Consider the following 12976-nt stretch of genomic DNA (forward strand, 5'->3'; position numbering starts at 1 on the left):
GGCAGGTGGGTGGAAAAACGCTAGAAAGATAGCAAGGAGAAAAAATGGGTCATCCCTGGGATTGGGAGGAGGAGAAGATTAAAAATCGGCAGGATAGTGGGAGAAATGGGTGCACATTCGGGTGGTGGACAAGGAAAAGAGTGGTGGTGGGGGGGGAAGGGGGATGCTATCTAAAATTGAAGAACTAAACGTTCAAACTGCTGCATTGTTAACCATCAAGCGGAAAATTAAGTGCTGCTTGTCCAGTTTTGGCATGGCCTTGCTCTGGTAAGGGAGGAGACTCAGGACAGAAAGGTCAGTATGGGAATGGGGAGACCTAGATGGACCGAGCTCAAGTGTTCAGCAAAACACTCACCTGGTGTAAAGGAGGTCACATTGGGAGCACCACATGCAATAGGTGAGGTTAGAGGTGGTGCATGTGAGCCTTTGCCTAATCTGGAAGGGCTGCCTGGGTCCCTGGAAGGATGTGAGGGCAGAGGTGTAGAAGCAGGTGTTGCATTTCCTACTGTTGCAGCAAAAGTTCCTGGAGAGGGGGTGGTTTGGGTGGGAAGGGGTGAGTGAAACAAGAAACAGTGGAGGCAGTAGTCTACTGAAAGCAGAAAGGTGTGACTGGCGGTGGAATCCCATTGAAGGTGGCAGAAATGTGGGAGAATGATATGTTGGATACAGAGGCTGGTGGCAGAACTGCGGGACACTGGAGTTACTTTGGATTCCCGCATTTGCAGTCTATTTGAGGACACAGTGTAAATGTTCACTGGGGGACGAAATGCGACATATACCTACAACAGCAGGGGGGCAACCACGTAAACCAAATAAATTAAGCTTAGTTATTTACTATGGATCCGAAGGTTCTTCAGACGCACAAACTGGATACAAAATGCTGGAGTAACTCAGTGGGATAGGCAGCAAATCTGGAGAGAAGGAATGAGTGACGTTTCGGGTCAAGACCCTTCCGATGCAGCCGTGCACCGCAGGTAATATAACGTTAGCCCACAAAAATTTCGACAAATTCCCGTATATTCCAACATTTTCCTGTCACCCCGTCATTTAAAAAAATATTTAGTTTAGTGTTAATCCAATTATCTCTAATTTCTTGAGCGCAGTTAAAATTTGGTGAAGTTAATTTAACGTTCAACAGTCACTCCCTGGAACTGTGTTGCGATTTTCCCATAGACTCTCCCGGCTGAAAATGAAAGACACTTGACTATGCCACTCTATAAACCAGCAAAAAAAAAAATGTTTGGGTACAGAACATGTGAACAACTCACCAATGGTGTTTAATTCATTCGCAAATGTGGTGGAGGACTGGCCAATGTTTGTGCCTTCCAGCACAGTGATGAATGCTGTGGTGGATGTTTGTGGTAAACTTTTGTATTGTATATTTGTGTGTTCTTTATCATTGTACCGCTGCTGGCAAATGCATTTCACTTATTGTATACACTCAACCGTATTGTATTGTAAATGTGTATTGGCATTTCCCACACAGGGATCCCTAGATAACTGTAACTAAGGTCAAAATGTATCACGGAGTCCTTAAACAAGTTTAACACTGAAGAAGGGTCTCGACCCGAAACGTCACCCGTTCCTTCCATCCAGAGATGATGGCTGTCCCGCTGAGTTACTCCAGCATTTTGTATCTATCTTCGATGTAAACCAGCATCTGCAGTTCCTTCCTACACGCTTGTCAGCTATTGTCAGCTGTTGACAATGGCGAGGGGGCGCAGAGCTTGGTGGTGCCGCCACGGTTTGGATATTCGCAACGCGAATCAACCACCCTGATATTTTATTTCATCCCGCTGATACAGGACGTGTCAGTCGCGTCGACAGCGGGAGACACGGTATGAAGTAAAGTTCAGCAACAGGTGAACGGATGTGGGGCTGGGCGCGGTGAGAAAAAGCAGGTATCCACACAGTGTCTGACTTTGCTGGGACTATTTCGCTGAATTTAAAAGGGTGGTTAACTCGTTCATAAATGACAGGCCGGACCCGCGGTTGGAACAGGCAACATACTTGTTTCAAATTTGTTTAATGTATTTTGTGTTTTATGACTGGTGGCAGATCAATTTCCCTCCTGGGATAAATAAAGCTCTATCGTATCGTATATGAAATGTATATTTTCAATCGGCTTGCGTTTACTCTTCGGTTAGAGATGCAATAATGTACTTAAACACCAAACATTTGTTGTCAGATGTGACATCTGACCGCCGTTCCCACTCTGCTGGGACTGTTGAATCTCCCTCTCTCGGGCGCTCATTCCCGTCCAGTCATTCGCAATACTCGGGATTCCCCGGGGAATGGGAATTGGTTCAATCCAGGGGACTCGGATGTTCGCTGGAAACCCGCCTGCACTGAACACCAAAGATCTTTGCTGAACACTGTGCTGCCATCTAGTCTATGAAGTAGCATTGCCGGGGAGTGAGTGAGGAGGAGGCACTACCGTGCAGTTAGTTACCTGCGGTGCATGTCGTGTGCCGGGCGACTCACAGTGGGACAGAACTGCCCCATCTCTTCAAAACCTCAGCGCGGGACTTGGGTGTGTTAACGAAGAATCTCTTCTCTCTTCCCCAACCCTGTTTTCTTTCCCCTTTGGCCAAACATCTTCATATTCTCCAGGACTGAAACGAGTGAGAGAGAGAGACAGACAGAGACAGACAGCCGACGAGGTTTAGCCTGAAGACCAGAAACATGGCCTCCTCCCCCACTGAAGACATGGACGGACTCGCCGAACAGGTGAGAAGGGGTCGTGGGTCTTTTTAAACCCCCTGTTCCCCTTTTGTTTCGACCTATGTGTACCGTAGTGGCCACCTCACGGGTCTGCTTGCTCTACACGCTGTTAACTCCAATAGGCAGCGAATATATCAACTAAGTGCAAAGTCAAAACTGTCTCCAAACTTTTCTTTAAAGTTTTTCTTTAATGAAAAGTTTCCACCCTGGTTTTCTTGTTGCAAAAAGTAGACATCTTAGCTTGATGACGCCAATGTAACTACTCCCTTCGATTGTATTGATCGCTTCCCCTTTAAGTCTTACGTTCCATCACCGCGTACACGGGATAATGCATTTGTGATCAGTTTTAATTCCCATTCGTCCTCTGACCCATCTTCATTGGATGTGGGCTGCCGTGTATTTCAAGCGAATACAGTCATAAGCAACGTGCTTTTTTTAAACGCTTCCTGGAAAGGGAGTTAGGTGGGAATCCAGGTGTGTTTGCGTGTGTGTGGTGCTGGGATTACGCAACACCATCGCCAGAACAACAACCTTCCCCATCTCCGTGATAAACTGTTCTCAGAACAGGTCCTCTCATTTCCAACCCCTCCCCCGCTTTCTCCACAGCGCGTCTGTAAATCACTCAATTAAAAAAATATTATTAATCTCGTCGACCCACTATTTAAAGGATTAACGTGCGCCCTGCACTGCCCCGTGTAAACCTGGTCGATGTGGACAACCTTGAATGTTTTCACAGCACGGCTCGCACTTGTCCTGTGTTAAATTCCATCAGAGAAAGTTTGACTCTCTCTCTCTCTCTTCACTCTTGCAAATGACTGCATTCTACCCAAGCGCAGCGGATAGTTTTTCAAAAGCTGTTCGACAAGTTCCGGGAGACTGTTTTCCACTCATTGTTAATTACATTATTGCCGTGAAGCAGATCACTAACTCAACAAGTTGGCCCCGCACGGTCTCGACCTCGCTGGCTGTAGGACCTTAACCAAGTGGAATACTTAAAACGAGTGTCCCGGCCGATTGGAATGCATGTTATTCAGTGCTAATTTACCTCGTATCAGTGTACATCTATCTGCATGTACAGTTTTCATCTGTCTAATTGTAAGGCGGATGTGTTGTGATTTAAAATTCAGCAGTGACTTTTGTGATTTGCCAATGATGTGGAATTCTGCATGAAGATAAAATCACCATTGTAAGATGAATACTGAACTGTGGGGGGTGGGGAGATTATATGGAAAAACAACTTCAAATTAGTACGAAACTCTTAAAAATAATTAGTGGATAATCTGAAGCAAATCTAAGAAACACAATGCATGTTGGGAAATGTAAATTTCCAAGAGTTGTGTTTATGTATGTAATAAAATTTTTCTCAATAATCTCTGTTTTCTGAAATCCTGTCTAAATCGATGAATGTTGGAAATAAAAAAAATATTATCCTGGAGATTTAGGTTTCGGCAGTGACTGGGGAGCCAAAATTAAATCAAACATTCGGGTTCGTTACCTATCACCAGACGTAAGTGTGTACGATCACCAGTTTAGAATAACATTTCATGGTGCTGATGATTAAAAGAAAAATAAACTGTTCTCTTATGGCTGAACCCATTTAGATTCAGAAAGACCTACAACAATTCTTCTATTAAAAGGCAGCAGATGTTTTCACTATAGAAACTAAGTGTGTACTTGCAGTGAAAATATGATTGTGATCATGGTTTGGAATATGCTGCTCAGTTGTGGCACAGGAGGGCTGAGTACGACTGATAAGTTACCTGTCATCCTTGTTGTATGTGTAACCATGCTTTTATAGTTTGTACAAAATGTACGTCGACTCTATTACTACTGGAATGAAATGGTCATCTAGAACACGGCAGTTGCTGGCAGTGCCATCTTTAACTGCCCATACCTAATTGCCTTCACTTCAACGTGTAGGAAAGAACTGCTTTGTAGGGAAGATGCTGGTTTAAATCGAAGGCAGACACAAAATGCTGGAGCAAATCAGCAGGACAGGCAGCATCTCTGGAGAGAAGGAATCGGTGACGTTTCGGGTCTGAAAAAGGGTCTTGACCCGAAATGTCACCTATTCCTTCTCTCCAGAGATGCTGCCTGTCCCGCTGAGTTACTCCAGCATTTTGTGTCCACCTTGCCTTGTCACACCCTGGCTGTGAGCTTAAATGTATACAGCTTTGAAGGGAAGTGTACTTCAGGATTTATAATGAGTATTCCTTCATCGTTGCTGGGTCAGGAGAGGGGAACACTTGCAGGTGTCCTATAAGGGTTTCAAAAAAACCCTTATTGGGGTTAGGAGGGAGAGATGGATCAACCATGGAGTAGACTTGATGGGCTGAATGGCCTAATTCTACTCCTATTCCTTATACTACTTATTCCTAATTCTACTCCTATTCCTTATGACATCATGAGGGTGGGCTGCCGAATACTGAGGGACCCGGTGGTGGGGGCTGCCGAGAACTATGAGGGACCCGGCAGAGGGCCACCAAGGACTACAAGAGAACGGAGGGCTGCCTGCAGTTTAGTGCAGCAGCAGGCCTAGTTCACCGATGCGGGGAAGTAAGACTGTGCTAACAACCTTTGAAACTTTATAGGCGCCAGAAACGTGGCAACTCTTGGTGCACTGCCTAGCTGACGTCTGCTGCATGGTTTGACCTGATTGTTTGCAAAAACAAAGAATTTCACTGTACCCAGGTACGTGTGGCGACAATACATCATTGCATGGGTAGCAGTAATAATGAATTTACACTGCGCTTGTCCTTGGTGGTAGCAGTTGGAGGTTGAGTGAGGTGCTGTGGAAGTTAGGTGAACAGTGCAGTGCATTTTGTATTTTGGATACAAGGCAGTCCCTCTGCGGGCAGCAGAGGGAATGAATGTTTGAGATAGATTTGTGCCAGCCTTGTCCAACATTGGTTAATTTCGTTGAGCGATCTCACCTTTGATATTTTCTCATCTCCAAAGACTGTGGGTTTCAAGTCCAACACCAGAGACACAAGCACCAAATGCAAGTAAATGCACTAGCACCACATTGACTGATCTGTTGTCTTGTGGGTGAATTATTTTATCATATACACTTTTTAATCCTGCAGCACCTTGAAATAATTTGGATATTGCCACATAGGTGCTTGTGGGAACTTGCGAATAACTTGGCTGCTGTATATCCTACATTGCAAGGATGGTTATACTTGACTATACTAGCACTTCGTTAGTAGCCGGTTTCTGTGGCAGGACCTGTGCATATGAAAAGCATGACAAATGTTAAGAGATTTTACATAACTCTGACTGACAGAAGGCAACAGACATTGTCACTTCCCTGACATAACCACTGTTGTACACATGAGCACAGCAGCTTCCCACGTCTGTCTGAGAGGAAAAATCTGCTGGGTTGAGGTGATTTTCATATTAGTGTTGCTGCTAATATTGGAGAAAAATATACAGGCAGCATCTCTGCAGTAAAGGAATAGGCGACGTTTCAGGTCGAGACCCTTCTTCAGACTGGGAGTTGGGGAGAAGGAATCTAGACGTATGAAAAAGTACAGAACAAATCCCAGCCATCACCAATAACTCAAGAAAGATGGAGCCCACAGTGATCCATTGTTGGTTCTGGAAGAGGTGATAATAAAGAGATACAAACAGTGAAACTAGCAGGATGTCTCGGGGAGGGACAGAGACAAAGAGAATGCATGGGTTACCTAGAGTCATAGAGTGATACAGTGTGGAAACAGACCCTTCAGCCCAGCTTGCCCACACCGGCCAACGTGTCCAAACCACACTAGTCCCACCTGCCCGTGTTTGACCCCTATCCATCCAAACTTATCCAATCCATGTACCTGTCAAACTATTGGGATGGTCCCAGCGTCAGCAACCTCCTCTGGCAGCATACCTCCACCACCCTTTGTGTGAAAAGGTTACCCCTCAGATTCCTATTAAATCGTTTCCCCTTCACCTTAAACCTATGTCCTCTGGTCCTCAATTCACCTACTCTGGGCAAGAGACTGTGCGTCTACCCGATCTATTTTATACACCTCTATAAGATCACCCCTCATCCTCCTGCGTTCCAAGGAATAGAGTCCCAGCCTACTCAACTGCTCCCCATAGCTCAGACCCTCTAGTTCAGGCACCATCCTCGTCAATCTTTTCTGTACCCTTTCCAGTTTACTTGAACTTAGAGAAAGCATACCGCTGGGTTGTAAACTGCCCAAGCGAAAGATGAGGTGCTGTTTCTCCAATTTGTGTGTGACTGTGGAGGAGGCCCAGGGCAGAAAGCTTGGTATGTTACCCAGTTATTGGTGGGTTGAGTTTGAAGATGCATGTTGAGTGTGCAAGCAAGCCTGTAATTGCATCAATGTGGGTCCCATCGGTTTATTTGTGTAATCTGAATCTGACGTTGATAATATGTTTTGGATACATTCCTGTTTCTTTTTATTTTGTAATAAATATACAGAGAGATTATCATCTACAAGTGAGCGAAGAGGTGGCAGCATCTTAAATGGGTATAGTATCTGTAATCATTGACTGTATTGACAGTAAATATTAGTTTGCAATGGATGAAAATGAAATGCATTTTATCGACAAGAGAATAATAATGGAGTATATTAAATGGCAGCCAGATGCCTATCTTTTGGCATTTATATTTACAAGAAAACATTTTCACATTTATACTGTACACTCTTTATATTCTTTCAATGTTCTACTTGAGCTTTTCTAGTTAGAACATGCCACAATTACTAAAATTGCGAGTTTGCATCATGCCCAGTGCGCACCTGAGACGTCCAAAATGTTTGTTACTTAATGGGAGCAGGACGTTCTTGGTGTCTGGGCCAATATTCTTTATACCTAAAAAAAAAAAAAATATTTTCCACTTATGCAATGTTCCTTGTGAGGATTTGTGATTTTGCATTGTTTGCATGACAAGAATTTAAGAGCTCAAATCTAGTTTCAAAAAACACGGACTCCCAGCATTGGCTTTCATTACTTTTGGACACCGACAGTGAGATTTGGAAAATGCAGAGGCCTCCAAAATTACTGTACGGATTAGTGAACCAACGCCAGTGTCATCTCCCTGGCAGCATCTGCAGCAATGAGGCCCATTCAGCTGGTCATGTTGAGCATGCATTTTGCACAGCGTTTTGGCATGCTTGCTGTCAATTAAGCATAATATTTCAAGCGTGTAGGAAGGAACTGCTGATGCTGGTTTACACCAAAGATAGACACAAAATGCTGGCGTGGACAGGCAGCATTACTGAAGAGAAGAAATGGGTTGTGATTCTTCTACAGACTGAGAGTCAGGGGGGGGAGTCTAGAGATATGGAAGGGTAAGGTGTGAAAATGACAGATTAAAGCAGATGGCGATAAGTGTAGGAAGGAACTGCAGATGTTGGATTAAACTGAAGAAAGACACAATAGGCTGGAATAACTCAGCGGGATGGGCAGCATCACTGGGGAGAAGGAATGCATGATAAGATCATTGATAATATTTCAAGATCTATCATGGGAAGGGATTATCTGGTCAATAGAGGAAAGTGGCTCAAAGCCACTTTTGGAGGGAAAAGGGTGCAATGTTTCCATCTACTTGTGGAAATCCATGGCCTGTGTTTGCTCAAAGGAGAGAAGGAGCTTTTGGGATGTCATTGGGAATCTCTGTTTCATGCTTTGGGAGCACATTGGTGACCATGCGGAAGTATGGAAGTAGTGGACCTTACCATAAACTGCTATCCCACTCATCCCATCAGGCTGTGGATGTGTCCCCGTCTGTAGAGGAATATTCTGCACCCACGTTGACCTCGTTGATTCCCCCAGAACAGAGAAAACAGTGAAGTGGAAACAAGTCATTCTGAATTCCAAACTTCTGCCTTAGAAAAAGGACAAACATTTGATGGGCCGAATGGCCTAATTCTACTCCTATAACTTGTGAACTTGTGATATGTATTCAAAACATCAAACCAAGCAATTATTGTCTTTCCCTTTCATGCTTCTTTCATTTTCGTGAACAAGAGTGGATCTGAGGGTTTCACTTAAGCAGTTGCATTTATTTTTCTTTTGACGTCCCTTCAGAACCGATGAAGAATTTAAATGCTTTCATGTTTTTTAGATTTAGGAAAAAAAATGGTCTTTTGAATTCAAAGATTTAGAGTGGTTGTTTAGACAATAGGTCAAGATTTAGTAAGATTGGCATGATTTACAGTCACTGACTTTTTTTTTTGAGGACAGTCTTGTTGCAGTTTTCCTCCAAACCTTCCCCCCCCCCACCCCCCAACAGCCATGAAGAGGCCCTGCCAACATGCAGATTCTTGCTGCATGGCAACTTACAGTGGCAATACAAGCAAAGGTGTGTGTTTTTTAAACGCCATGTGAAGCAAGAAATGTTGCTGCAATACCAAATGTGAATACCAAATCATGAATATTGCTAAATTCAATTTTAATACATTTAATATTTGACCTTACCTTGACGTTTTGACCTCTTGCCTGTACATTTTAATACATGCCCTTTTAACATGTCAGTGGAAATAATGCTGACTATAAGTATTCTCAAGAATGAATGGTAGCTCGGCCCACTTGCCGACAGTATTTTATATAAAATCTGGAGTAACTCTGCAGGTCAGGAAGCATCTCTGGAGAAAAGGAATAGGTGATGTTTTGGGTCACGACCAGTCTGAAGAAGAAGGGTTCCTCGAGTGATGTAGCCTGACGCTGAGTAGCTCCTATTTTTCCTATTTCGGTGTAAACCAGTGATGCATTTTGCTACTGACCCCTAGAGTCCTTTTGCTCCAAACATGGAGAAAATGATTTTCAAAGCCGTGGGTATTGCTGGATCTCTGTGAGCTGATACACAGACATAGGAACATAGAAATTAGGTGCAGGAATAGGCCATTCGGTTGCCTGCACCTACATTCATATGATTTGCCGACTCGGTATACGGTAGCTTTCTTACCCCCTGATCCCCTTAGCCCTAGAATCCTCTACTCCCTTTATTCCAAACTGGCCTCAAAATATGGGTTAGAGATTCAAAATGATTATTCAAGCCGTGGGTATTGCTGGATCTATGTGAGCTGGTACACAGACAAAGTGGTAAGTGCCATTACTTCTTCAATATGGCAAAATCCAAGCCTGTATGAGTGAAGCACGGAGAGACAAATAAGTTCTGTAAGAAAGTTGCAAGTTCAAGTTGCACTCCAGAGAGCTAATCAGAATATGTAGGAAGAAACTGCAGTTGCTGATTTAAACCAAAGTCAGACACAAAATGCTGGAGTAACTCAGCGAGTCAGGCAGCATGTCTGCGGAAAAGGAATAGGAACGTCTCTGGAATCTCTGGAGAAAAGGAAAGGAACGTCACCTATTCCTTTGTGTTCAAGAAGGAACTGCAGATGCTGGAAGATCGAAGGTACACAAAATTGCTGGAGAAACTCAGCGGGTGCAGCAGCATCTATGGAGAGAAGAAAATAGGCGACGTTTCGGGCCGAAACCCTTCAGCAGTCTGAAGAAGGGTTTCGGCTGAAACGTCGCCTATTTTCTTCGCTCCATAGATGCTGCTGCACCTGCTGAGTTTCTCCAGCAATTTTGTGTACCTTCACCTATTCCTTTTCTGCAGAGATGCTGTCTGCTAATGCATTTCGTTGTCTCTGTACTGTACACTGACAATGACAATTAAATTGAATCTGAATCTGACCTGCTGAGTTACTCCAGCTTTTTGTGTCTATCTTAAGTTGATCGGAATATCCAGGGAGACATGTCATTGCAGCCACACTGTGACAATTGCCACTTCTGGGTTCGTTATTTGTCTTGGGCTCCTACTGTTCCTGCATGTGATGCTTAAAAATATAGCAATCTTTTGTATAATATGAAAAGGAATATTGGTGTGCCCGGGTCAATATTTACAGTTCAATCAACATCAGTGAAACAGTTCTTCCACCTTAACCCTGTGCAAAATGTCAGTTTCATTCCTTGCATTGCAAGTACTTTGAAATGTGACAATTACCGCAAAGTTACTTGGCATGTTTGTCCTACGCTTGTGGAAGGCGCTATGCGAATATAGGTTTCTATTCCTTCCAAATATAGGCTTTGCATCGGGTGACTGGAAAAGCTATGTTCTTCTAGTAATAGATCTACCAGGGCAAATGGCACCAATCTCGAATAAAAATGGTCAGCACCTTAAGGTGATGGTGTACTTCAGATAAGGACATTGTTGTGTAGAATGAAGATCAGTAGTTATTAATAGTTGATCTATGTCATAGTGTGGTTCTGAAGGCCCAGTGACCTTGAAATCATGTTCATACCTGGGCTGGGATGTTTGTCTTTGTGTTCCACCATCCGTAAATAAAATGTCTTTTGAGTGTACAGAGCAGAACATCTGAACAATGGCCATATCCATCTCGATGTTGCACAAGGGGCTCAGTCACCATATACATCAAATTGCTTTTCTTTTGAACTATTGAGGGGAGGTGCAGCAGTTGTGATGTGTTGCATTCAGCTGTTTCCGTCTGTTTCTCTGCTGTCTGTGTTTTGTAATATCAGGGTATTTTTAAAACTGCTGAGTTCACGTCCCTGACATGAGGTTATGATACCCGGCTACGACTATGTCTCCGAGCATCTTTCTTTGAAGGCAGTTTGTGGAGGAGGAGGGGACAGGTCAGAGGAGACATGTTAATGATGGAAGCAATCAAAACCATCTGCGATCATGAAGTGTGCAAGTTCATCTGCATTGATAAAGGTGGGCTTTTGTACAATGTTGTAGATGTTGTATACTCTGCATGGAATTCAGTAAGGCATTCAACAAGGGTCGGCATTGTATGCTGCTTTGGAAGGTTAGATCGCTTGGGATTCAAGGAGAGATAACTGAATGAATAGGAAATTGGCTTCATTGAAGGAAGCAGGTGATGGTTGAAGGTTGCTTTGTGGACTGGAGGCCTGTGACTAGTTGTGTGGCTCAGGATTTGGTGCTGGGCCCGTTACTGTTTATCATCTACAATTATTTGGATGGGAACATACATGGCATGATTAGCAAGTTTGCTGATGATGCAAAAATGGGTGGTTTTACAGATAGTGAAGATGGTTGTGAAAAATTGCAGCTGGATCTTGATCGATTAGCCATGTGGGCTGAGGGAATGGTTGATGGAATTTAATACAGAGAATATGAAGTCGGCAGGACCTACACAGTGAATGGTAGTGCTCTCGGGAGCGATGTAGAGCTGAGGGATCTAGGAGTGTAGGTTCCTTGGAGATCAAGTCGCAGGTAGATAAGATGGCCAAAAAGGCTTTTGGTACATTGGCCTTCATCGGAGTATTGAGTATAGAAGCTGGGAGGTCATTCTGCAGTTGTATATGACGTTGGTGAGGCCGTATTTTGAGTATTGTGTTCAGTTCTGGGCACCATGTTATAGGAAAGATGTTGTCAAGCTGGAAAGGGTACAGAGAAGATTTACGAGGATGTTGCCAGGTGTGGAGGGTCTGAGGGAGAGGTTGAGTAGGCTGGGACTATTCCCTGGAGCGCTGGAGGATGAGGGATGATCTTGTAGAGGTGTATAAAATCATGAGAGGAATAGAACGGGTAGATGCACAGAGTCTCTCGCCCAGAGTAGGTGACTAGAGGACCAGAGGACATGGGTTTAACGTGAAGGGGAAAAGATTTAATAGGAATCTGAGGGGGTAACTTTTTCACACAAAGGGTGGTGGGTGTATGGAACAATCTGCCAGAGGAGGTGGTTGAGGCTGGGACTATCCCAACGTTAAAGAAGCAGTGAGACTCTAATGTGCAGAGAAATGCTGCATAGGGAATTTGCAGCTCCCCCAAGATGACTGATGGGACTACAAGTTCCTGCATCCAGACTTGGAAGCTTCCTTGAATGTTGATCACTACAGGAATAAGTAGTCAAACAAGATATCACATGATCCTTTCAACCGCAAAATATCTGATTGCCAAATTTGTAAGACATAGTTTATCGGTTGGTTACCATGTAGGTATCTGTTTCTTATGCAGGCTGAACATTTTCCAGAGAAAATGGAGAGCAAAACAAAGATAGTCTGTGGCATTGTTACTGAGCTGGATTTCCCAAAGTGCCAAGTATGCAGTGCATTTTGTACCTCCATTTCCGTTATGTCAGTCTGCTATTACCTCTGACCATGAGCACAAGATCGGCATTTACACAGTCTTAGTTTAATTTTGTTTAGAGATACAGGGTGAAACAAGCCCTTCGGCCCATCGAGTCCACACTGACCAGCGATCCACGCACATTACACCAAGGGACAATATTTTACATCT

The sequence above is a fragment of the Leucoraja erinacea genome, chromosome 15, assembly GCF_028641065.1.
Source record: "Leucoraja erinacea ecotype New England chromosome 15, Leri_hhj_1, whole genome shotgun sequence".
NCBI lineage: Eukaryota > Metazoa > Chordata > Chondrichthyes > Rajiformes > Rajidae > Leucoraja > Leucoraja erinaceus.